Raw genomic sequence first — 24,676 nt, forward strand, 5'->3', positions numbered from 1 at the left:
CATCTCAGGTGGTGAGTGAAATTTTCTTAAACATTTACAGTTGTCATGTTGCACGTATTTAGATTTTTGTTTTGGAGATTTGCTTGCCACAAAGTTGGTCCCTGCTCTTTTATGTTAATGTTAAAACCTTTAAAAGTGACAGTAGTTTTGGCATAAAAATAGAGCGTCATCGAGAGGGAGGCTGGATTTTGTAAGTTATTATAAGAAACATCATTTTGCGAATGAGAAAGTTTTGCCGCTGTTGTTGAACGGTTTTCAGATAGTGCTGCTACATGAGCTCTTCCTCCTTCTGTTCTTGTTGTAAACTCACTGCATAGAGGCATGGCCAGTAGTGCTTTTTGGTCAGGAAAAAGAGCTGACTGTTTTAGGATGAGATGGACTGTGACAGGCCTGAATGTATATAACTTGGAGTGTTAACTAAAGTCACTTGTATTACCTGATTTTGAACCACCTCCAATATTCCTTAGCATCTCCAGTAACATTATTTCTTTATGGGTACTGTTTTTTTGGCTAGTTTTTTGGCTCTCTAGAAGAATTCTAGTCAAGAATTAAGGAAAGTATGACTGAGATCATGTAGTGTGTCACTATAATATTGCATGGAGTGTAATTTTTAATATGCCTATTTAACCGTGTTTGTCAGCTCATTTATGTGACATAGGAATACAGTTCACCTCTGGTATTACTGTTACCAGTTAACAGATTTTGTATCAAAGATTTTCAAAATTTAGGAACCTGACCTAACTTTGACATTAGCCCTATACTAACAAGGGGTTGAACTATGCTTCCAATCTGGATGAGTGTACAGTTCTCTTTTTAGTGGTGACCTAGCCACTTCATTCTCACACATCTTTTATAGCTGTGGCAGCACATTGTCTAATTCTGAGGCAGTTTTATGTCAATAACTCATTTAATACAGCGACTGCAAGCAGTTTAGCCCACATTTTCACTTTGCCCTTTTTATCTATAATGAATACCTGAGAGATGCAAACTCAATGCATGTCCTTGCAGAGTAGGCCAACTACTCTTTATTCTTTGGCACTTTAGAGAAAGCACTGAGATTGCTCACATTTCTAAGTTCTAGTAGGCTAACTAATGTGCTTCTGCTTATGTTTTTGTGGACTTGAAATCATGTTGTGTTTTCCTCTTACCGTTGCGTAAGTCTCATACCTGTGTAACGGATAAACCTTACAAATAAGACTTACATAGAAGGAACAGGGCATGCTGTGTACTGATTGTGGTCTTCCCTAATACCCTGCTTATTAGATGGTGCAGGCATAGCAGCTTCCCATGTACTCAGGAAATTTTCCAGTGAAAACTTCAGAAGATCTTTAGAAACACTTCAGTCACCGCTATGTGTTGTTGTTTTCTGTTTTTTCCTCTCTCATTCTGTATTACTCTGAAAGTTTGCATGAAAATGAAACCTTTTTTATCTGAAGAGTTCATCTTACTCTAGTAACCGTTCCCCACCTGAAGGCCTTAATTGTGTCCACAATAGCCATTTGTTCAGTCTCGCGCAGAGGATTGTGGCTTCAGGTGGGCAACAAGCAGTGGGAGCAGATGGAATCCCAGGAAACACAGATACCATTCTCATGCAAATCCGTCTCCAAAAGAGAGAAAAGAAAATATATTCAATGCAAACACTCCTTTAGTGAAACCTTATGATCAAGAAGTCAAAGGCACAAAGTCAGAAGTTTCAGCAGTAGGGTTTCCACAGCAACTCTAAACTTGGCTGTCTTGTTACATTTTTCATGACACTTCTAGTATTTGTGTCTATCTTCTGTCCTGAATTGCTACTGTGGATCTGACCCTTAATGTCTGAGAAAGTTAGAAGTTTGGATTCTAAATATCTAGAAAAAAAAAATCATCTCCGTTTAGCACCATGGTCAAACTATGAGCATATGTATATACAAAAAAGCTGAACTTAAGTTCCTCTGGGAACTTAGTTTATCTATCTGACTTCTGCAGGTCTAAAAAACATCTATAATCATGGTGTATGAAAAGAAAGCTTTTGTACTACATTTTGTTTTCATTGCCTTTGCCTTTTTATATAGTGGGAAAGTATATTGTCTGTAGTCCCTTGCAACTCCTTTTGTTTTTAGTTTGTGTTCAGCTTCTTGGAAAAAAGTAAGGCCTTTGAGGGCAAAGGAAACATGAAGTAGCCAAGATCACTGAAAAGTTGTACAGACATTTATCTGAATTGCTAGCCTAACTGTCAATTTGGTACAAAGTTTACTTGTACACTGAATTTCCCATATGCATATTCATTCAGACTTCTAAAAAACAGTTTCCAATTTTCTTGAAGCTGACTGTAGTGTACTAACGTGTATACAAAGGCACATTTTGCTTGTTTCATGTTTTCCTTCAGAGTCAAAGCTAGTTAGTAGTTGAACAATGTGGCTAGTCCATCTACAGGTGTTTCAGTCTCCCACCTTTGTAGGTTAATCCAGGCAGTTAATTTTCCTGCCACTTTTCTTCAGTTGTAAGAATAGCCAGTCTATTTTGTTTAGGATTATTGTAATGGCTGTGCAGTGACACAGATTTTAAATGAAGAAAAGAACTAATAAGTGTGATGATATTTTACTATACTATATTTTCTTTACATAAAAGCAGTAAAACCAGTGAATTTTGTTGCAAAAGGGTTGTTCAACCCTGTTCTCAAGGTCTCCAGTCTCCTGTCAGAAACACATCCCCACTCTGTATTTCCTGGGGGCATAAATATAACAAAACACACAAAAGAATGAACAAAATTCCCTAACATCTATTGGTGTGTGTGTGTACAAAAATTGGCTAGCTTTCATATTGCTCAGATCAGAAGTGGTTAAACACTTAGTTCTGAGTATATCATGGTCTTCTCCCTTTCTTAGCTGTAATGCGTAACAGAGGACTTTATGTAGAGATCTACTTATTTAGATATCTGCCACAAAACTGGGCAATATAAGTGTGATTGCTGGTGTAACTGAAATCTTCTTTTTGAGGAACTACTGAGGTGACCCTTAGATTACTGTGTTTAGAGGTGATACATGAACCACAAGAAAATAGTTTATAACTCTGAAAAGAAGAACAAAAATATGACCCCTCAAAAACAAACGAACAAAAAAAGAGTAGAAATTACATGAGCCCAATATACATTGAGTTGTTGATTGTTGCTGACATGTGAATGGGAGGAAGAAAAAGTATTTCAATCTGCTGGGCAACATGCTAACGTTGCAAAGGGGAAAAGTATTAGAGCACGTGAAGATTTCATGAGGATTAGTAAATTTCTGGTGTAAATTCCCAAACTTCAGTCTATGCCCACAGACCATGAATTTCTCTGTGCTGTTCCCCCGGCACCCATTGTCTGGAACATCCATTCACTGCTAGCTGGCTACTTAGCATCTGAACCACTGATGCTTCTGAAGGGAGGAAGCAGTCAGATGTGAGGAATTTCTGCAGAGGAGACTAGGGACTGAGTTTTGGCAACTTGCATTTGGAGGTGGTAGAGGCCCGTGAATGAGAGGTAGGGAGCAGGAGGGTATGGGGGCCAGTGAATGAGGGTAGGGAGCAGGAGCTGCAGATGTATGGTGAGGAGCCAGCTCTTGCAGGAGCTGAGATCCAGCCAAGCGGAACAGCGTGCTGCAAGTTAGGTGTGAGGTTTGCTAAAGAGCTGTCTGCAGGTATGCTAAGTATGTGGTAAAATTGAGTGTGAGCTGGTAGTGATTCATGCTCACCTGATGGTAAGTCTTTTGGCAGGGATTTAGAGAAGGAAGAGCGGGAAGAATGGCTTTCAATGAAGGACACACAAGCACTCGACCCATGCAACCACCTAGGAAAGCTGTTGATGTTGTGCATATGATTTGGGGGCTGTTTGGAACCTTTCTGACATTAAAGGAACTTTTGTGTGAGCAGAACTGGTGGTGCAGAACAGGGCTCTTACTCAGCTACCCAGGAGGCTTCCACGGTGGGTGGTAAGCCATTGGGAGTCACCAGATGGCTGCTGAGCTTGTGATTAAGGTGTTGGGACACCCGAAGGAGTACATTTGAAAACGTATCTTGGACCACACATCATTCTGAGTATGACATTAACATTCTGAGTACAGCATTAATTTTCTGTTTTGTGAGGAGTCAAATTTATTAACAATTTATATACTTGAAGCTCTGTGTGTTGGGCAACACACCCTGCTCTCATTATTGTTAATGGCAATAGAAAATATGCACATAACCCCGCCATGTACTGCCTAGGCAATTTGCCTTTAACAGTACAAGTTACTAGAAAACAAAATTAAAGCATGTAAGTAAGAAAGAAAATGCCTACATCTCGACTTTATTTCACCTTAGACTTCAGTGTTTAAAAAATGTTAAACCACTTGGTATTAATCAAATCAAGCTGGCTAAGTTTGCCTTTTAGGTATCTGAAATGGAACTCTGTTTTATAGCCTGAAATACTGTTTTTTAGGAAGATAAAGTTGTGAGAACCTTTGACTGATCTGTAGTAAAATATTTTACTGCAATTTCATTTGCCTGAACAAATATTTTTAGAACATTAACAGAAATGTATGGCATAAATTTCAAAGCCCATCGTATAATTTCATGTACAAATATTTATATACATGGACTCAGGGAAGTTAAAAATGTAATGTTTTTATAGAAAATATACAATACACTGTATATTCACCATACAGTATATAGTATCTAAAATGGGAGAAGGGAGGAGTTTCTCACAGTAAAGTAAAATATCTTTCACTTAAAATGCCACTGTTACATATTAGCAAAGTAGAAATTCTGTTCTAATAAACCAAGAAACCTGTATATAAGTAACTAAGGAGATGCTGTTGATGAAGATGAGATAGTATCACAGAGACTGCAAGTGCAGGAACTCTGTGTTTTACAGGACATAGCCTTTGCCTTTACTCACTAAATCTTCTGTCCCCCACATAATCCATTCCTCCCTATTGCTTTTCACAGAAAATAGGCATAGGCTGCTACTCATTATGTATTTGATATATATTTGAGGGGAGGTTTGCAATGCAAGTTCATCCCAACTCTGAATCTTTGATTCAAGCCCTGGCCCATCTCCTGTTCACAGGTTTAAAACCTGATCCTGAGTTTAAACACCTCTGACCCTCAACCAGAAAGTTGCCTGCAGTCCTGTGCTCAGCACAAGGAGATGGGTCCTACCTTACATTGACATGTAATAAATATACGCTTAGATGAGTGAGCTTACGGACAGCCAATTCAAGTGCCCTCATTCTCAAATCAGTACAGGTTGGTTTCAATGCTAATTTTTCCTCCTTCCCTGCCAAATGCAGTTACAAGACAGCACTTGGTTCACAGATTTGCTAAGTTTCACCTGTGGGGTTTTTTTGTTTGTTTGTTTGTTTTCACAAGGGCATGTGCTAGCACATGGAGTTACCCAGTTGAAATAATAACATCAGACTGAGGCTGACCTAACAGCTCATGGCTCACTGCTACTGATGGGGACAGGTCTTGCTGCAGCTGCACACCACTTTCCTCTCTTCTCTACCCACCATGGTATAGTACTGTTCTGAGCCAGTTCAGACAGCTGTATCAGCCCAAGAGCAGTCTGACAAAACCCTGCCAGGTCAGTGTATTGAATTATCTTATTGAGCCTGAGGAAGTGAGCTGCAACTGTCCATAGAGGACCAAGAGATGGTAGGAAAGGGAAACGAAATAGTACTGTTCCTTTCTATACTAGCAATTAAAAGTCAGTTTGATTCAACTGAAAAAAATAAAAAAATAAAAAAAATAAACTTGCCATCAAAGCAATTGTTTTTGACTGCTATTCAACTTTAATGTTACTGTTTCTGCTTCTGAATCCAGGAAGTTCTTCTATGCCCCAGACACTATGAACTACAGCATAGCTCTGGCAGGGTTTGGGTGCCCAGGCCTGGGCTAAAATGGGGCTCCTGGACCTGTGGGCAGGGGTGGGAGGAGGCCCAGGCAAGGCAGGTCAGGGCCATAAAGGCCTTTTAGTGTTCTCAGGGCTCTGACCTATGGATGGCCTTTTTAAAGTGATGCTGATTAGGGTAACTCACTTTAGAGGGTTTTTCTGTGTGCTCAAATACTTTTTGTTTAATAACTAAGTCTAGAAATGCACATTTGGACACAAAATGCCTGTGTTACCAAACTTGGTAGGAGAGAGCTAGTTTGCTAGGACAGTGTATACATATCTTGATGGTTTCATGACAACTTCAACTGGTCTACATCTGAGCTACTGCAAACCACCTCTTCCTCCTCCCCCACTCTCTGTCCCCCACCACATTCTGCTGTCACCTGCCTTGCAAGGTGATTTTGCTCAGGGAACTGATCCAACAGAAAATGCTTTTTTCCTCCCTTCAGTGTTAGCTTTCAGACAAACAACAGCCTGACCCGACTCGGTGTGCAGCTATGCAGGTACAAGCAGGTAGTAAGAATTGCTGACCATGCAGGGGGTCCAAAGGCCTCCTCTCAGGAGCAGCTTGACCTAAGCAGATCGTGAAACACCCATCTGAATTTTGGCTTGCATTGTTAACACCCATTAAAAGCCTGTTCAAAGGCCCTTTGGAGTTACAAGAGAAAGGCTATTTTAATGCATTCTGTGACATTCAATCGTCCTTGGATATGGTCTTGCTTTGTGTTGTGTTATTTACCTACTATGATTCCTTTTTTGCAAACTGGTTCCTACTGTGTGACTAGGTCAAATGCTGTCATCCATTGCAGTAAGAGCTGTTGCTGTTCTAATTCTGATGCTGATATTTTTTTAACCTTGGTGTGTTTATTGATCATTAATCTAACCAGCTGCTGGATTTTTAAACTATGGAAGAGTTACTGTAAATGTAAATGTAAAAGCATATGGCAAAGTTAGTGCTTTTGCTATGAATTTGAAGGAAGTGGAATGAGAGAGCTGCGGACTGCCTAGGACAGACTTCTCCTGGTACTCCATGGAAACGAGGAGATACTCATACTCACATGAAATCTACAGCCTACAAGGTGGGGGGAACCTTCTTCTAATTTTTCACAGGACTCCTTAGGAATCACACTAGGTGATGCCTAATGATTCTAAGATTTCAGATTATGATTACGCTTGACTTTCTTTTAAATCAGAAGTGAACAGGCTAATCTGAATATACGTCTTACTAATGAGTTCAGGACTCTGACATTGGGCAAAAGAAAGAACCCTAAACACTTCAAGGACCATTAACTCCGATGTTTGCCTAGTGATGAGAGAATAGTTCAGGATGTGTGTCTGGGCTTTACAGTGTGTTTTTTTAGTAGTAGACTTTCCTTTGGAAACATTAAGAAGTTCAAAATTAGTAAGTGCTGCTGTAATGCAAACTTCAATGTTGCATGGAAAACATCTCAGTTAACTTGCCATCTGTTTTTCAATGGCAAACATTACAGAACAGAGCAAAGCCTGCATTAAATGAGCAGCTCCAACACTCTCCTATTTTTTGCAAGACCTGAGTTAATCACATCACAAAAAGGAGAAACTGATATTTTTTCCCTTTACTTAATGACCATTTTTTTTTTCCTGCCTGCTGCATCAGCTCAGTCATACTAGTTTCTCTCTGCAAACAGCAACACATTTCCCAAGTCTATTACACAGGATCTGTTCTCCTGCCACCCTCCCAGGTGTCAGTGGTGCTTTTGGTCGTTCTCATTGGAAGGTATCTCAATGTTAATAGCACCTCAGATGCAATTCTGAGGCTATAAAGAAGCAGGGTCCTGATGAAAACAGTTGGTGATTTCTATATGTATTTATGCTCCTTAAGTATTATGCTGGAGTAGTTGCTGTTGTTGTTTTTCCATAGAAAGTATTGAGGTAATAGGTTTCCCTTCCCAAAACAAGGATGATACCAAAAAATGTTCATGATACAGTCTGACTTTGTTTCTGAAGTCAAATATCCACACCTCTTTATATTCATGTTATATTTTTCATTTCTCTATAGAAATTGACTGCTCATAAATAAGTCTATTTTTATCTTCCTTCATTAAATAATCCTGCATTTGAGTATACTCTCCTTTGAAAGGCTTAATTTCTCCACTGCTAATATTATATGACTCTATTAGTTATTAATGCAGGCAACTCATAAACACAGTTTAGCGAGTACTGGCCTTGGAAGAACATTCCAGGAGACCAATATATCAAATCAATTCTGAAGTCCATTGACCTCAGGACAGAATTACAGGTTTATAGTTTACTCAACACTTACATGACCTGGAGAACAAAGGATTGCCAAGTCAGTCAAAACTAAATTACTCTTGGCCTTAAAATAGTCATTTTCATGCTATTAAAACTATGGATAAATCACTGTTGAGATTATTTTGAGTTTATAAATCAGGTTTGTATTTTTCCATATTTATGCTCACAATCTAGAAATTTACATTTACTTTAATACATATTTTATTATTTTCTGAAAGTTATGAAACACTTCAGCTTATTTCATGGATGTGTATTAAGTATTGTTATTTATACACATATATGTGTATGCCCAAAATGTCCAATTTTCTTGTGAATAAAATGAGCATGTGTAATACAGGTCAGCAAGTTAGGCTGATAAAGTGAAGCAGTAAGAATCTTATAGGATGATGCCAGCTGCCGATTACTGTATGAAAGATTTTGCAATACTTACTCACAGTACAGGATCACCTCTATCTGTGTTTGGCAGCTGAGGCATAACAGAGCAGTATGCATTCCTGACAACATTCATTGTTGACAATATTTGTTCAGCTTTACAGGCATGAAAAAATAGCAAGGGTAAGTAATTGAAGAACATTCACTCAACACAACTTTTAATTGCATAATTAGGGTACAGTTTGCAAACCTTAATTTTGAACATAGGTTGATATGCCTGCAGCCTGTGTAGTTGAGTAAACTAACTCATGTAGAGAAAGTTACTTAGATGTGGATTTTGCAGAATCAAATCATTAATTTTGATCAGATCTTAACCTATGCAGGTATTTCTTGTCAGTCATTTGGAAAGTAGGCTAGTTTCTCTTTGTCTAGGCAATTCCATTAAAAAGCTATTTTTGAAAGTGTAGGAAAGGAGTGTAGATGAATAAAGAATTTCGTGATTTAATGTTACAGCAGACAGAAACAGAAAACTGTAGTTCTACAATGTGACCCGAGTCATTTGAAAATATATATATATATTCAGAGATACTGCGTTTTTTAAAACTACCTGTGCATTTTCAGTATATTGGTAATGCAAAAAGTTTCAACGAGCTCAGTCTGTGACAGCCGTGTCCCCAGGATATCTCATCTAGAAACACAACTTGGTGGGAGTTTCTTTGGACAGAAAAAGCATTTCCACTACAACTTTCTGAAAATTTCTTTCACATCAGACAGATATTATCACAAGCAGCAACACCCTGATAGCCTAATATACGGTCTTCATCAGGATGCTGCAGTCTTGATGTAAAGACTCTGTCCCACACAGTTTATCATATATTTTATATTACTGTAATGGTTAGTTTGCATGTACTTAGTAGAAACTGTTTTTTGTGATACCCATTGACTTAGTATGTACACCAGAGCTCAGCTGAAAATTGATATTTTTTTTCCATTGTAGCTTGATCCAAATATATTAAAAAAGTATTCTGTCCAATTTGAATGAAAATGAACTTTTTTTTTTCTTTTTCCACAAAACTAAAAAAATATGTTTCCTGATGGATTAAATGCTTTGTTTGACCCAGAAGGAAACCTTATTCTCCTCGAAAGCTCCCAGAAGCTCCTAGCAAAAGAGATATCCTTCTATCATTTAATGTCGTGATGCATCCAGATTGTGAGACGTTTAGATTTAGTTCTTTCCTTACTTTGAAAGGATCTGAGCATGTTGTGCTGTAGAAGCATGGTCAGTTTTGGTAGCCAGGAGCGGTACAGACTATACTGTGCTGTGGAATAAATTGAACATTTCCTCCAGCATGCTAGAGAGACAAGCACCTTTAGTGTTTGTAAGAAAAAGACCTACTTTAAAGGCTGTATGCTTAAAACTTTGTTTATCCCTTTGGCCAAAAGATGCCACATAAAGAAAGAAAAAAAAAAAAAAAAAAAGACATTTATGAACTGTTGCCTGTCTCTCTTCTCTTGAAGAAAGGTATTTTGCTTCAGATAACTCACAGCACCAGGTTAAGCTGATAAGCTTGTGACACTATATAATTGAGGAAAACTATCAGCTGTCACTCAGATATAGTTGTTAACTGCATGTGCAAGTTTGAAGATGTTTTGGGGTAATAGAAAATATCTTTATTTCCCCTATAGTTCTCACAGCATAAGTCTTGAAAATTGTATTATGTCCTTTGGGCAATAGAAAGATTGAAATGACGATAATAGGAATTTTAAGATGGGGATGGGGGCCTTAAAACTTCAGAGTAGAGGGTCTTCATGATCGAGTAGGCTGGTAACAGGAGAGAAAAACTGGTTTTGTGTTAAATCCAGATGATGCAGATTGTGTTCAAAAATTGTTCCTGTCTGATTCTTGGTTTGTCAGCCTCTGCTTCATGTCATTTGAAGTTAAGTACCTTTGATTCATGGAGTGTTGTGTAAACGTTTGTTGATTTCTATCTTTTCTGGTTTACACTTCTGCCCAGAGGTTTGCTTTGAGTTTCAGGTTTGGGCAAACTGAAATTGTCAAAGTAAACTCACTTTAAATTACAGTGTTTCAAGTGGTTTTCCTTGCAGTCCTTGCCAAACCTCAGATTTTGCATACTTTTTGCATAATTTCCAAGCAAAAAGATAAATTGTCTCAGTCTTCTTTGGAATGGTGTTGAAGCTTATAGGTTTATGAACTTTTAGAAAACTAAGCCTGTAATTCATTATCAAACCAGTTCAATAATGTAAGCACTTGTTGGAGGGTGGGAGCATCCTGGGAAACTTCTGTATAACAAAATATATTGGAAGAAAATGTGTTCTTATTTCAGCTTAAAATGGATAGATGGTAATGACATATTTCATATTTCTGAGCACTGAAATTTTGAGTTTGAATATGTTAACAATTGAGCTGCCACCTCATCTCTACAGCCAGTTCCTCCAGACCCTGTATAAATACAATTGCTCAAAGACAAGATGAAGCTGATTTGAGGCAACGTCTATATGTTTGTTCATTGGATAAAAAAAAAAAAAAAAATCTACTTCAGTGGGAGTCTTAATAGCATTGTTCCCAGTTTTTATTTCAATCTCACACAGAACTTCCAAAAGGACTTCTCAGATCGTTGTCAGAGAACAATCAGTGGAAAGTGTCAAATAAAATAAAGTGCAACACCCCCCCCCCCTTCTTTTTTGTTCGTACATATTTCTGTATGGCCTTCAGCAATGCTGACATAATTAATTGCATCTATTAAGTGTTCTAATTACAGCAATTCAGGTTGTTAGCCACCTAAATGAGTGCATAATTATTTAGAAACACTTTTGATTGCGGTACTGGCATACTCAAGGCCCAATTAAAACACACACAAGAAAAAAAAAATCTGGAGACTTTGAAGCACTGATACTAATTGCTATTGTCCTGTTAATTAGACAGCCTCATATGAATATGCACTAAATACTGCATGAATATCTTTTGCTTTTATCAGATCTCCCATTTGCTAATAACTTTCAGTGAACACAGAGGTGATGACTTTTCAAGTGAAAAAAAAATACTTTGGAATAGATTTCATCTGTGAGGAAATTTCAAGTGTTTTTTTTATTATTATTAATTTGGTTCTATAGCAAATTAAAAAAAAAATTATTTGTTGCTGGCATAGTTCAGAACATTGTGATTACTTGAAAAGTGTCAAAGTTAAGTCCATACCGATATTTGAACTGGATCTGCCCAGCATGATATGCTGTTTCATAGGATTCATCGCTTGAATGTGCCATTCTATAATAGTATTCTGTAAACCAGAGTACATCTTCTCTAAGGCATGTGGTCTTCATTCTGTGCTAGATGGCACAGTATAGAGTGTATGTCTTCAGGGTAGAGTCCCAGTCACCGTGAGGAGAAAAGGCATGAACTGAATAAAATGCATTCATTTTATAAAAGAATAAAATATATCCTCTTTGGAAACATGTTTATTACAGCAGTACAAAATTAAACATACTGTCATTTCGCACTGAAATGCTTTCAGAATCTTTTGTTTCATGGTAACTTTTAAAGTATTTTCCCTGTGAGTTAGGATGGAAACAAAGACAGGAAAATCAGAATTCCCCAGAGGATGAAAACACAGAATTCCTCACTCACTTTGAACAAACAATTTTTCTTGTTCATTAATAGTAAGTCACAAGGAGTTGGCATATGAACATTTTCTTTCTGTTAATCCACTGGCTGAGATAAAGGTCTGCAAGAAAAAAAATGCAAATAGATTACATCTTTTCCTAAAGGTAAAGTAAAAATGCACAATCTTTTAACAAAAGCAGTTTTTCAATAAGCAAGTTAAATCTCTTGAAATAAGGAGCTAAGATAAACTCCTGGTTTCATTGGTAATTTTGTGTAAGTGATGCTTGCACATTTTAGCAAAAGATTTTTTTCGATGTTAAACTATTGATAAACACTGCATATTTTCAGTATTAGGCAAATAAGGCCTGTAAGATTTTTATGCATGTTCTACACGAAATACAGTGTGGAAAAAACATAAATATCAGTGGCCATACAAAGTTTTCTGTGAGGTTCTCTGTATATGGTCACTGTATGGTCACCGTTGCCTGCAAAAAAAAGTAAGGCACTTTTTAATAGTATATAAAGGTCTTTGTATCAAGACCAGATGCCGTTCTGGAAAGTTACTTTAGTCCTACAGAAGGTTTTTGGCTCAGGGCAAGGGCAGCTGTGTGAAATGGAATCCCCTGCACTGTTGAGTGGGTCACGTTCATGATCTAATGGTCCTGTTTGGCTTCAGATGCTATGGATGTCTTACATTGCTGAGTATGTGGTGAACAGAGAGCTAATTCCCAGACAGGTTGCTCAGGTGCTCAGGAGAAGGAAGAGTAGGGTTTAAATGATGGAGAGGGGAAAAAGCTTTGGAAAAGGGCATCTGCTTTGGGGGCAGTGCAATGGCAGTTTGCACCAAGCCTGTAGATCAGTCTCCCTTTTTACTTGTCTTCATTAAGTGAAAAACATATTGTTGCTACCATTTTTTGAGCCATGCTATAAAATAAAATGCCTCTTCATTTGGGATCTCTAACTACATTAGAATCCTCACTGAAGTAAGCCTCACAACACTTCCATGACTTAGACAGGTTTTACACTTACTTTATAGATGTATAAACTAGAGCATAGCCAGGTAAAAGACTTGCACTAGATCACCCAGAGAGACACAGGCCAGTTCAATCAATCAATCCAAGAGCCCAGGAGTAGTGTTTCCATAGCCCCTGCTGTAACTACTAAATCACAAGAGCTACCAGGGAAAGGTCCTGCCAAAAGCCAATGCATTTCTTTGTTGTTGTTGTTTTAAAACCACAAGAAGCATTTTGCTCAATTCCATAGGGTCACTCTCTAGTACTTGGTTCAGATTAATTAATTACTTATTTTTTAAAAGAAATGCGAAGCCTTGAGCAGCCCAAAGGCCATTGAAGTTTTAATTCTGAGAACTATTCCCTGACTTGACTGTTATTCAGTTCCTATTCAGGCAAGATAGGAATTAAGATTAATGAACCCAAACAAACTGGTATTTCAGAGAATCAGTCTTTGCCAGGCATTATATTCTCATGACAGAAAATCATTGAAGCATAAATACAACACTCAGTCTTTGCTGTATATTAACAACATCACGTTGTTCCCATAAATGCTGAATACAGTGAAGAGGAAAATGGAGCCTTAAAGTTTGAGAATTTGGATTGTGGCATTTTTTTGAAGTGAGTAAACCAGAGCCCATTGAATAAGGCAGTATCGTTCTAGTTCCCCCTGCATCTCTGCGAGCAGCATTGGGGTTCCAGGAAAGCATCTCCTCGTCTGGGATGCTGTCTGGGCTTGGTGAAGTCTGTCTCTCTGGTGCCTTTTACTAACGAAGCATTCAATTCTGTTTGTAATTTTTAAAAGGTGAATTGATGAAGGAGCAAATCATAAGGAGGTAGAAGTGAAAAGATACTCTTGTCTAAGAGGGTCAGAGACTGCTGTAATAGATGGGGCAAAAATGTGTCATTGTCTGTCAGCATTTGTTCACCTTCCAAGAAGGTGGTTGTGGTTAGAGTCTGTTTTCTAAGCAAATGAGTACTGACATGGGGACAAACTATTTTAGCTGTCCTAGGACCGAAGTAGTCATGGTACAGTGCTAATGCAGAAAGTTATTGTGGCAACTTCTAGAAGCAGTTTGCTCAGGGAAAAAAAATAAATAATCTTTCTGTGTTTGTATTTCCACGCTCAAAGACAGCCCTATGACATCATCTCGTTTGTTCTGACACAGCAGGAAGAATGGAAGAATTAAAATGGCAGAAAAGAGACCAGGCACTTTTATTTTGCTGCCAGCATAACACAGAACAAAGATGTAACCAAAATATCCGATGGTTACTTTAGCTCTCAGAGACAGTTCAGCAGATGAATTGTTGTTCAAGGGCAGTTGGGCTCTCAGACAGAAGAACATTCTGTAGTAAGCTTAATTACTCATTTTAATTATGCATTTTAATTAGCAGGGGACTAACACAGAGCTTTTCTCCCACTTTCTCAATAAACCCACTTTGTAGTATTACGAAACAAACTTGTAACCGAAAACTCCAACTGTCTAGGGTTGAGAAAAACAGCTCAAAGTTTAAGGGATTTTCTTCCTCATTCAGTCGCATTCAGTGAGCAGGTTACATCTTCCTCCAATTATTTTCAGGAGTTTTTTTGGTTTTTTTTTATTCTCTTCAAGGACAACATCAAGAAAACACCCTGCTGCTTCTCCCACTGGTGTTTTCTCTGCCAATATATTGTCTTGCTAGTTGCTCCCTATAAATGTCTTAGTTTTTCCTGTTCTAGTAGTGTTTCACCTCAGAGCTGTTTGTCTGCTTCTGCATTATCTGTCTTCCCAGCCCAAATCCCTAGGAGCCCTGCTGTAGGAAATCTGCTTTCTTTCTCATTCACTTCAGGGAAGGCAAGGTTAGAGTGGGAACTAGAATAACAGAATCACCAAATTGAAAGGGTTGGAAGGGACCTCGAAAGATCATTGGGTCCAACCCCCCTGTCAAAGCAGGCTCCTTAGAGCAGGCTGCCCAGGTAGGCATCCAGACGGGCCTTGAATATCTCTAGAGAAGGAAACTCCACAACCTCCCTGGGCAACCTGTTCCAGTGCTCTGTCACCCTCACTGTGAAGAAGTTCTTTCTCATGTTGGTGCAGAACTTCCTGTGCTCCATCTTATGGCCATTACCCCTTGTCCTGTCCCCACAAACCACTGAAAAGAGGTTGGCCAAATCCCTCTGTCTCCCACACCTCAGGTATTTATACACACTGATGAGATCCCCTCTCGGCCTTCTTTTCTTCAGGCTGAACACACCCAGGCCTCTCAGCCTTTCCTCATAGGGAAGATGCTCCAGGCCCCGTATCATCTTTTTGGCCCTCTGCTGGACTCTTTCCAGGAGATCCCTGTCTTTTTTTATACCAGGGAGCCCAGAACTGGACACAGTACTCCAGGTGAGGCCTGACCAGGGTGGAGTAGAGGGGGAGGATCACTTCCCTTGACCTGCTGGCCACACTCCTTTTAATGCATGCCAGGATCCCATTGGCCCTCTTGGCCATGAGAGCACAGTGCTGGCTCATGGTCAACCTGTCGTCCACCAGGACCCCCAGGTCCTTCTCCTCAGAGCTCCTCTCCAACAGGTCATCCCCCAGCCTGTACTGATACATGCGGTTGTTCCTTCCCAGGTGCAGGACTCTACACTTGCTCTTGTTAAACCTCATTTGGTTTCTTCCTGCCCGTCTTTCAAACTGTCCAGGTCACGCTGAATGGCAGCACAGCCTTCTGGCATGTCAGCCACTCCTCCCAGCTTTGTGTCATCGGCATACTTGCTGAGGGCAGACACTATTCCCTCATCAAGGTCGTTGATGAAGATGTCGAACAAGACCGGACCCAGCACCGACCCCTGGAGAACAGCGCTAGTCACAGGTCTCCAGCCGGACTCTGCCCCCGATCACCACCCTCTCAGCTCGGCCAGTCAGCCAGTTCTCAACCCACCTTACTGTCCACTCCTCTATCCCACACTTTCTCAGCTTTGCTATCAGGATGTCATGGGAGACAGGATCAAAAGCCTTGCTAAAGTCAAGGTAGATGACATCCACTGCTCTTCCCCCATCTACCCAGCTGGTGATGCCATCATAGAAGCCAACGAGGTTGGTCGAGCACGACTTCCCCTTGGTGAATCCATGCTGACTACTCCTCATAACATTCTTCTCTTCCAATTGCTTGGAGATGGCATCCAGAACAAGCTGTTCCAACACCTTTCCAGGGACAGAGGTGAGACTGACTGGCCCGTAGTTTCCCGCATCCTCCTTCTTGCCCTTCTTGAAGACCGGAGTGACACTGGCTATCCTCCAGTCTTCAGGCACCTCTCCTGTTCTCCAGGACCTTTCAAAGATAATGGAGAGTGGTTCGGCGATCACCTCTGCCAACTCCCTTAGCACACATGGATGCATCCCATCAGGGCCCATGGATTTGTGTGCGTTGAGCCCACTCAGATGCTCCCGAACCACTCTCTCATCAACCGGGGGGAGCCCTCCATTTCCCAGACCCTTTGTCCTTCTGCCAGGGTTGAGGAGTTCCAGGGGGGGGAGTCCTTGAAGCAAAGACTGAAGCAAAGAAGGCATTCAGTATCTCCGCTTTCTCGGCGTCTCCCGTTACCAGGACAACCCCCTCATTCAGCAAGGGACCTACATTATCCCTAGTCTTCCTTTTACTGTTTACATACTTAAAAAAACCCTTCTTATTATCTTTTATCTCTTTTGCAAGCCTCATCTCTAGGCGGGCTTTAGCCTTCCTCGTCGTGTCCCTGCGGGCCCTGACAACACTTCTATACTCCTCCCAAGAGGACAGGCCCTTTTCCCACATTTTATAGACCTTCCTCTTCCTTTTGATTTTATTGATGAGCTCCTTGCTCATCCACACAGGTTTCCTGCCCCCCTTCCCCGATTTCCTACTCTTAGGGATGCACCGATCCTGAGCTTGGAAGAAGCGTTGTTTAAATGTTGCCCAGCTCTCACAAGTACCCTTGCCTTCTAGCAGTCTAGCCCATCAGATACTCCCAAGCAGGTCCCGGAAGAGGTCAAAGTTGGCTCTTCAAAAGTCCAGGGTAGCAATCCTGCTTTTAGCCTTACTTCCTCCACCAAGTTCCATCCTGAACTCCACCATCTCATGGTCGCTGCATCCCAAGCTGCCCCCAACCTTCACATCCCTAACAAGCCCATCCCTGTTGGTAAGGACAAGGTCCAGAAGCACCCCCTGCCTCGTTGGCTCCTCCACCACCTGCGTCAGAAAATTGTCTTCAGCGCATTGTAGGAACTGTTTGGACTGCTCGTGCCTGGCTGAGTTGCTTACCCAACAGATGTCTGGATAATTGAAGTCCCCCATGAGAACCAGCGCCCGTGATCTTGAGGCTACTACCAGCTGTTTGTAGAAGGCCTCATCGACCTCCTCCTCCTCCTGATCTGGTGACCTGTAGTACACCCCCACAACAGTGTCCCCCATACCAGCCCGCCCCTTAATTCTCACCCACTAGCTCTCCAGCCATCCTTCACCCTCCCCCAGGTGGAGCTGGGTACATTCTAATTACTCCCCTCATAAAGGGCAACTCCTCCCCCTCACCTTCCCAGCCTGTCTTTCCTAAAGAGGACATAGCCCTCCATGACAGCATTCCAGTCATGGGAGCTGTCCCACCACATCTCTGTGATTGCAATGAGATTGTGGCCCTGCAGCTGAACACAGATCTCAAGCTTATCCTGTTTATTTCCCATGCTCCACGTATTGGTATACAGGCACTTTAGGGAAGCAGCAGGCACAGTTACCCCTGGAGGGATGCAAGAAGAAGATTCCGGACGGGGTATCAGGATCATTACCTTCGCTGAGGAGCCCTCAGACAATCCTATGGGACAACTCAGAGGTTTTTCCTTACTATCTTCAACAGTGACAGCAGTGACAACTTCCCCCAGCCCTTCTCTGTCACTTTTAGCTCCTCTCCCTTCCCCCATCAAATCTAGTTTAAAGCCCTGGTAATCAGCCCAGAGAGCTTGCTCCCCAACACACTTGTGCCCCACTTGCTGAGTTGGAGTCAGTCAGCAGCCCACATACCCGGCTTCTCAAAGGACTACCCAAGACTGAAATACCCAAATCCTTGATCCAGACACCACCCCCTAAGCCAGTCGTTCACCTGTCCCGTTCTCCTCCTTCTTTCTGGGTCCCGGTCACCCAGCAGGAGGACAGAGGAGAAACAGAGGCAATTGCACTCTAGAGTGAATTCAGAGAAGCAGCAGTGTGTATGCTGATGGATGGAGATGACCAGTGCCACAAAATCTTCATCAAATAATGAGATACCAGAATGCAGCTGTACCCCCAAAAACATCACTTCTGTACTCTTTCCTCCTTTGCCAGGGGCAGTACCTGCTGAGGGGAGATTTGCAGAATCTGCAGCATTCCTTCATAAATAGAGGTTGTCAGTAGTGTTTGGTGAAGCCAAATATGTCTCCAGGCTGCTCTGTTTCTAAAGAAGCCAATCCTAAATTATTTATAGTTTTGAGCCAAACATGAGCCTGAAAAGAAAAGGTTCAGATAAGGATATGGTTAGAATAGAAATGAGGTAGGCTGAAGGTGGGATTGTGATTAGGAATAAAGGGAAAAATAAAGTTGTGCCAATATTTTCTGAAATTTTCTCTCAGGTTTCACTTCAAATGGCATTTTATAAAATTTCCAGCACGTAAGTGGTGGAAGTTCTCGAACAGTATCTGTTCTTCAGAAGGCTTTGATGAAATGTTACAAGACTGGAAACCTCTTCTGTTATATTTATGTTGTACTTCTCTGCTGCTCCTGGCTTGGGGCGAGCCCTGGAATCAGAATTTGCCTGACATTTCCAGGTGGTTGCATGTCAAATTCAAGCTGCAACCTTCTGATAACTTAAGCTCTTTAAAAGGCTTTGAGGTTTTTTGTCTGGCTCTGCTTAGCTGAAAGCGATACTAATTTTATTTTCATTTAATGGTAGGAAGAATATATTTTTTTTCATCTGGACATTGTAATTTCCCTCAATATTTAAAATATATTAAATAAGTTTCTTTTCTTTATATTTCTTGTGATGAGCACATCACTCTCTCCATCACCTCTTTCCATCCGTAGAAGGTCCACATAATGCATGTGACTGCATGTGAACTGACTGCTGAACTTGTCTGTAATAAACTCTCTCATTTTATGTCCTTTCTGATTTCTGTTTTCCCATCCTTCTCCTGCCTCACCAGTTAATTGGTGCATGCAATCCATATAATGGGATAACTACACAGTTCAGCTACATTTGAATATAGCTGATACACACCTCTACTAAATATTATTATTCAGTAACATTTGGAAGCTGCAGGATAATGAAAAATCTCCCCTATGGATGGAAGAATTCTGTGCTATGTGCACCTGGAGACAAAAAGTACCCCGTGATGCTAACCTTTCGTGTTTTGTTTTGATTATGGTAATGATTTCAATGCAAATAAGGCTTGGTTTATATTTTATCTAATTGACCCATTTGAGATAATTGTACATGAGGAAAATTAAAGTTATGACTGAGAATTAAAGTTCTTTCCCAGAAACAGAACCTGAACATGAATATTCTCAATCCAACATGACGGGAAAACAAAAAGGCAGATATAGGCTGAGCTTTTCAAATAACTTCTTTATATTCCAGTTGCCGTTACTGACCAAGTCAGTGTTTGTGCTGGCTTAGCAACTCATGTTAAGTGAACAACTCCAGAATAGATGATGCTATATGTTGCTCTGGGCAGGATTTACAACATTATCCAATGACCAGTATTAAAATATAGTTAGAGTTACTTTATATGTGTTTTCCTGTTAAGCAATCAAAATTTAACAACTGTATGAATCTCAGCAGTAATCCAAGTACTGTAAATGTGTATCCTCAAACCAGTTTTGCAAATTGGGACAGAGAGCTGTAATTAACCTTGCTGAAGTTGCCTTTATTTTCCACAGTTCATGATCAAAGTAGTTATGTTACACTAAATAACTCTTCTAATTCACGACACCTGAATAAACGGCAGGAAAACCAGTCTGGAATGCACATCCCACTATCTGCAGTCATCCTGCGGCACATGTTGAATAAAGCTCTTCCCCTTGTCTCTACAGTAAAGTGAACTCTAATGATTAAAAAATGCTTCTGGATTGAAAGGTGCATCAGACTGATAACAGGCTTGTTCAGATTTGCACTGTGCTTCAGCATGACCTGGAATTATTGTATCTTTGCTGGGTTTAGGATCCATTTCTATATCTGTTTTTCTCTTAAAATATTCCCTGGCTGTTCCAAAGCACATTAAGCTGAAAGTTATCAGACTCCGTGCAAAAGAAGAAGAAAAAACTAGCTTTGAACTGGCTAATGCTAGCTTTTAACAAAGTGAATGGTATATAAAAGGAAAAGAAAAAAAATGTGTATACTTTCCAGAGTTGCTTTGGATTTGATCATCTCTCTTTTCTCCTTTGATTCAATCATTTTAAACTGAAAATGTTTAGCTTCTTTGGCTTAGGCTACTGCCTTTCTGCAGTTGAGGAAAAAAAAAAAGTCTTAAACATATCCAAGTTTTTTCAGCTAAAAGTAGTAACTTTTCATAGTGCTCTCTAGGACACAAGCAGAGGACCAAACCTGAGGCTGCAGTGGTTCCTTGGCACACAGCCATCCCACCAGGCTCTGCAGCCACAGAGGCATACTCGAGACCTGCAGAGGCGAAAGATGAATCAGCCAGCAAAGTGGGGCCCCTTTCCCCCTCACCCACTAGCATGGTTGACGGAGAGTTACTCAACATCAAATCAGGGTGGGGACTGCTTATAACATGTATGTTCCAGGACCTCCACCTGCTCCCCATTCTCTTTTCCCTGCCCTACCACAGTGATATGAGAGCTCAGAAGTCCATAAGCCAAACCAGAAAACACTCGTATTTAAGGACAGCTTTGATTTTTCTTGAAATCGAGCATTCTGATGAGCAATCAGTTAACAGAGAGGTAAGGATCACATTTTTTTTGCAAAGGGTTCGAAGGCTTTGGTCCTCCTTGTAGACAGGGTTTAAGATGATGTCAGTATCATTTATGTATCCAAGTATGTGCTATTTCAGTAGATATTTTATGGTATCCATTATAGTTACAGATGTTACAAGCTTCCATTATTAATTTCTTCTTATGTGTTCATAGTTTTCCCAAACCCTGATCACTTCCACTGAATTTTGATTTCGTTTTCCTTTAGGGTCTTTTGAGGGAAGTTTTAAACAAAACCTTCTTACCTGTTGTTTAGGTTGAAAGATGGGAAAGTACTTTGTTGATACAACTCTAGACATATTCTTTTGAATAAAAACTGCATAAAAAATAACCCACCCAATAGTAACAGTCCACCTTATCATGGACCCCATCTGTAACAAGGGGTAAAGTTCATGCTTGTTTTTCTGAGTAAAGTTTTTAAAGAATTTAAAACATTTTTTAATGAGCTGGAGAGCATCCCTTTGTGTGTGTATGCCACTGCTCTCTGCTGCACAGAGGCATGAGAACTTGGCTGCTCTCATAGTTGCAAAGTGTGGGCACCCACCCATATTACTACTTAGAGCAAGAGTCAGGTCCTACTGACTTGAGGCCTCACTTGGAATACTGTGTCCAGGCCTGGGGCCCCCAGCACAAGAAAGAGCAGGTTAGAGCAGGTCCAGAGGAGGGCCATGAAGATGATCAGATGGCTGAAGCACCTCTACTATGAAGAAAGGTTGAGGGAGCTGGGGATGTTCAGCCTGGAGAAGAGTAGGCTCCACGGAGACCTTATTGCAGCTTTTCAGTACTTAAAGGGGGCTTGTAAAAAAAGTGGAGAGCAACTTTTTGTTCAGTCAAATAATGACAGAATAACAGTGAAAGGTTTTAACTAAAAGAGAGGAGATTTAGGTTGGAGGTTAGGAGAAAATTCTTTACTCAGAGGGTGGTGAGGCACTGGAACAGGTTGCCCGGAGAAGCTGTGGATGCCCCATCCCTGGAGATGTTCAAAGCCAGGTTGGACAAGGCTATGGGCAACCTGATCCAGTGGGTGGCATTGCTGCCCATGGCAGGGGTGTGGAACTGGATGGTATTTAAGGGTCCTTCCAACCCGAACTATTCTATGATTCAGTGACTGTATGACTTCATTTCAGAGCTAGAGCTCTGAAGGAGTTAAATCGTTGCATCCATAGAAGTCAAGTACCCTAATATCTGCAAACATCTGGTCATTTCTGTCTGCTGTCAGTAAGAAATGCCATATAGAAAGAGTGTGCAAGTATGGTGTTTACCACAAATGCCCTAGATTGTTTTTTCATGAGTTGTGTGTCTCAAAATATCTAGGAGATTCGCTGCAAGCAGTGTTGTGTTTCTGTTGACCATTACTGAAATGTGGCCATGAAAGAACATGAACTAGGCATCTCTGGCCTTTTGTTCTCTCCTTATTTATGGTTCTGTCATATAACAGACTGACACCCTCAAATGGTTTTGCCTAATTCAACTTTCTGAGCTAAAATATATAGATCAGCAAGATAAATATATTGGGCTTAATATAGGACAAATATAACCTGACCAGTCATAGGTACAATTATCTATTCTGGACATCAGTGCTAGGAAATTAGGAAAATCAGCTGAAAATGTTTAGAATTTCAGTCATCCACAGCACCACAGCCCCCTGTTAGGAGGATAGCTACTCAGAGCAGGGACTTTAACTCATCTGCCAGTTAACTGTGGTCATTTAAAGCCATTATTCACCTTATGGATTTACAGACAGAGCTAAGATAACATATCCATATATATCAGTCTGGCTTTGCACCTCTTTGTGCTGTCTTTTTTCAACTAAAGACAGGATTTATGTATTTCTACCCCTCAGTTTAATACAAGTGAGCATTAAAAATGAAAAAGAACTTACTCCTTTTTCAGAATTTGCTCTCAATGAAATTACTGTGAATTGTAACAATTGGAATAGGACAATAGGCCTAAATGAATTTTGAATTATAGTCTTTTTGTATTATTTATTTCACAAAAATAAGTAACATTTGTGTCTAAAAATGAGGCCTGATCAGCTCTGTGTCAGCTTCCAAGGGTCCACCTCATAGTTTTGGACACTTGAACTTGATAGCACATTGGAGAAAGCACTGTAGCCCTGATTTCTGCTAAAGGAGGAGATTAGAAGTAAATGACTGCCTTGATTCATTTCCATCTCTGACTTTTTTCAATTTATCTATGTGAGGCTGTTTAAACAATACATGAACCATTTCATATGGATTACTCTAAAAACAAAATAACAAACATAAAACCCCTCTTAAGTACATACATGAAGTTTTGCATCAGTTTCAGCTAAAGGATAGTTTCAAGCTTTTATTTTTTTGGCACACAAAGCAGGCAGGCTAAACCTTAAACCCTAAAATTATGATTCTTCTCTGGTTTTATATATCCATATATTACTAGTGCAGGCTGACAAAGATTTCTCTATCAAATACGTGCCATTTACAAGCAGAATGCTGTCTCCATTCTAGTCTCCAGCCACAGGAGCTCAGCTAGGGGTCCTCAGTGTCAAGCTGAGCACTTTTCTTTCCCCATAATAAAGGTCCTGCAGGCTAAACTACTGGTAGGCTGTTAGTGACACTTCTGAAATGCCTTTGATGGGCTTACACAAATGCATAGATTGGTACTTAACAATGTTGTTGATGGTATACAGAAGTTTTTGAATTGTGCTCACCCTGCATTGTCTTCCATGTGGTTGCATGTGTGAGTGTATATATACGGATATGTGCATGAATATACATAAATATATGAAGTATGAGGCTTAATGTGGTATAGACATTTGAGTTTCATACGTATTTGTGCGTGTATTTAATATAAAACAGGGACATGAAATAGAAACTAACAAAATGCTACTGAAAGCTTATTTTTTAAAAACTGTTCTTGTGACTCTTATCTCACCCAATCAGAAGCACCAATTGTATCAGAGAGAAATTATAAAAATATAAAATGATGCTAGTTCTTAAATATAGGCTTTGTTTGTTTATCTTTTATTTAATTCACTTTGAAATAATACACTGTGATCTTTACATATTTTAAATACTTTAAACTGTGACATCCAAGTAGGTGGCCTAGCCAATACTTCCTTTTACCCAGTCAGATGCACTGGAAAAAGGTAGCAGGCTGTGTTTTCAGGAGACTTGAGAAACTTGCTGGCAAGCTTTTCTAGGGTTATCATCACATGTCAAAGATGATGTCTGTGCAGATCATAGGTTTCTTATCAACGCTGTTTTCTTGGAAGACAAATTTTGTTTCCCTTAGTTCACTCATTTTGAATGAACGAAAAGTCCATGGGGAAGGAATCAGTCCTTAAATCCAATATTTTTTTCTTATAATTGCAAAAGTCTTGCTTCCTCTCTGCCCCGACAAAATTTGCCATAAACAAGAGGGTGTAATTAATTGGCTGGTAGACTACTTCTCATTTCCAGCCAAGTGGCAAGATAAATGTTGTGCAAATATAGTATCCTAGTATCCTCTGTGTGAAATCATATAGATAAGTTATAATATGTCTAGTTCTGTACC

The 24,676-nt window shown here is 40.1% G+C and overlaps 1 protein-coding gene across 1 annotated transcript in view; it reads left to right on the forward strand.

The window, feature by feature from the left end:
* LOC308185124 (potassium voltage-gated channel subfamily KQT member 1-like) overlaps nt 1–24,676 on the forward strand; it is a 524,663-nt gene that overhangs the window by 281,565 nt on the left and 218,422 nt on the right. The gene's annotated exons all lie outside the window — the stretch shown is intronic.

This window comes from Anser brachyrhynchus (genome assembly GCF_964034855.1).
Source record: "Anser brachyrhynchus genome assembly, chromosome: 1".
NCBI lineage: Eukaryota > Metazoa > Chordata > Aves > Anseriformes > Anatidae > Anser > Anser brachyrhynchus.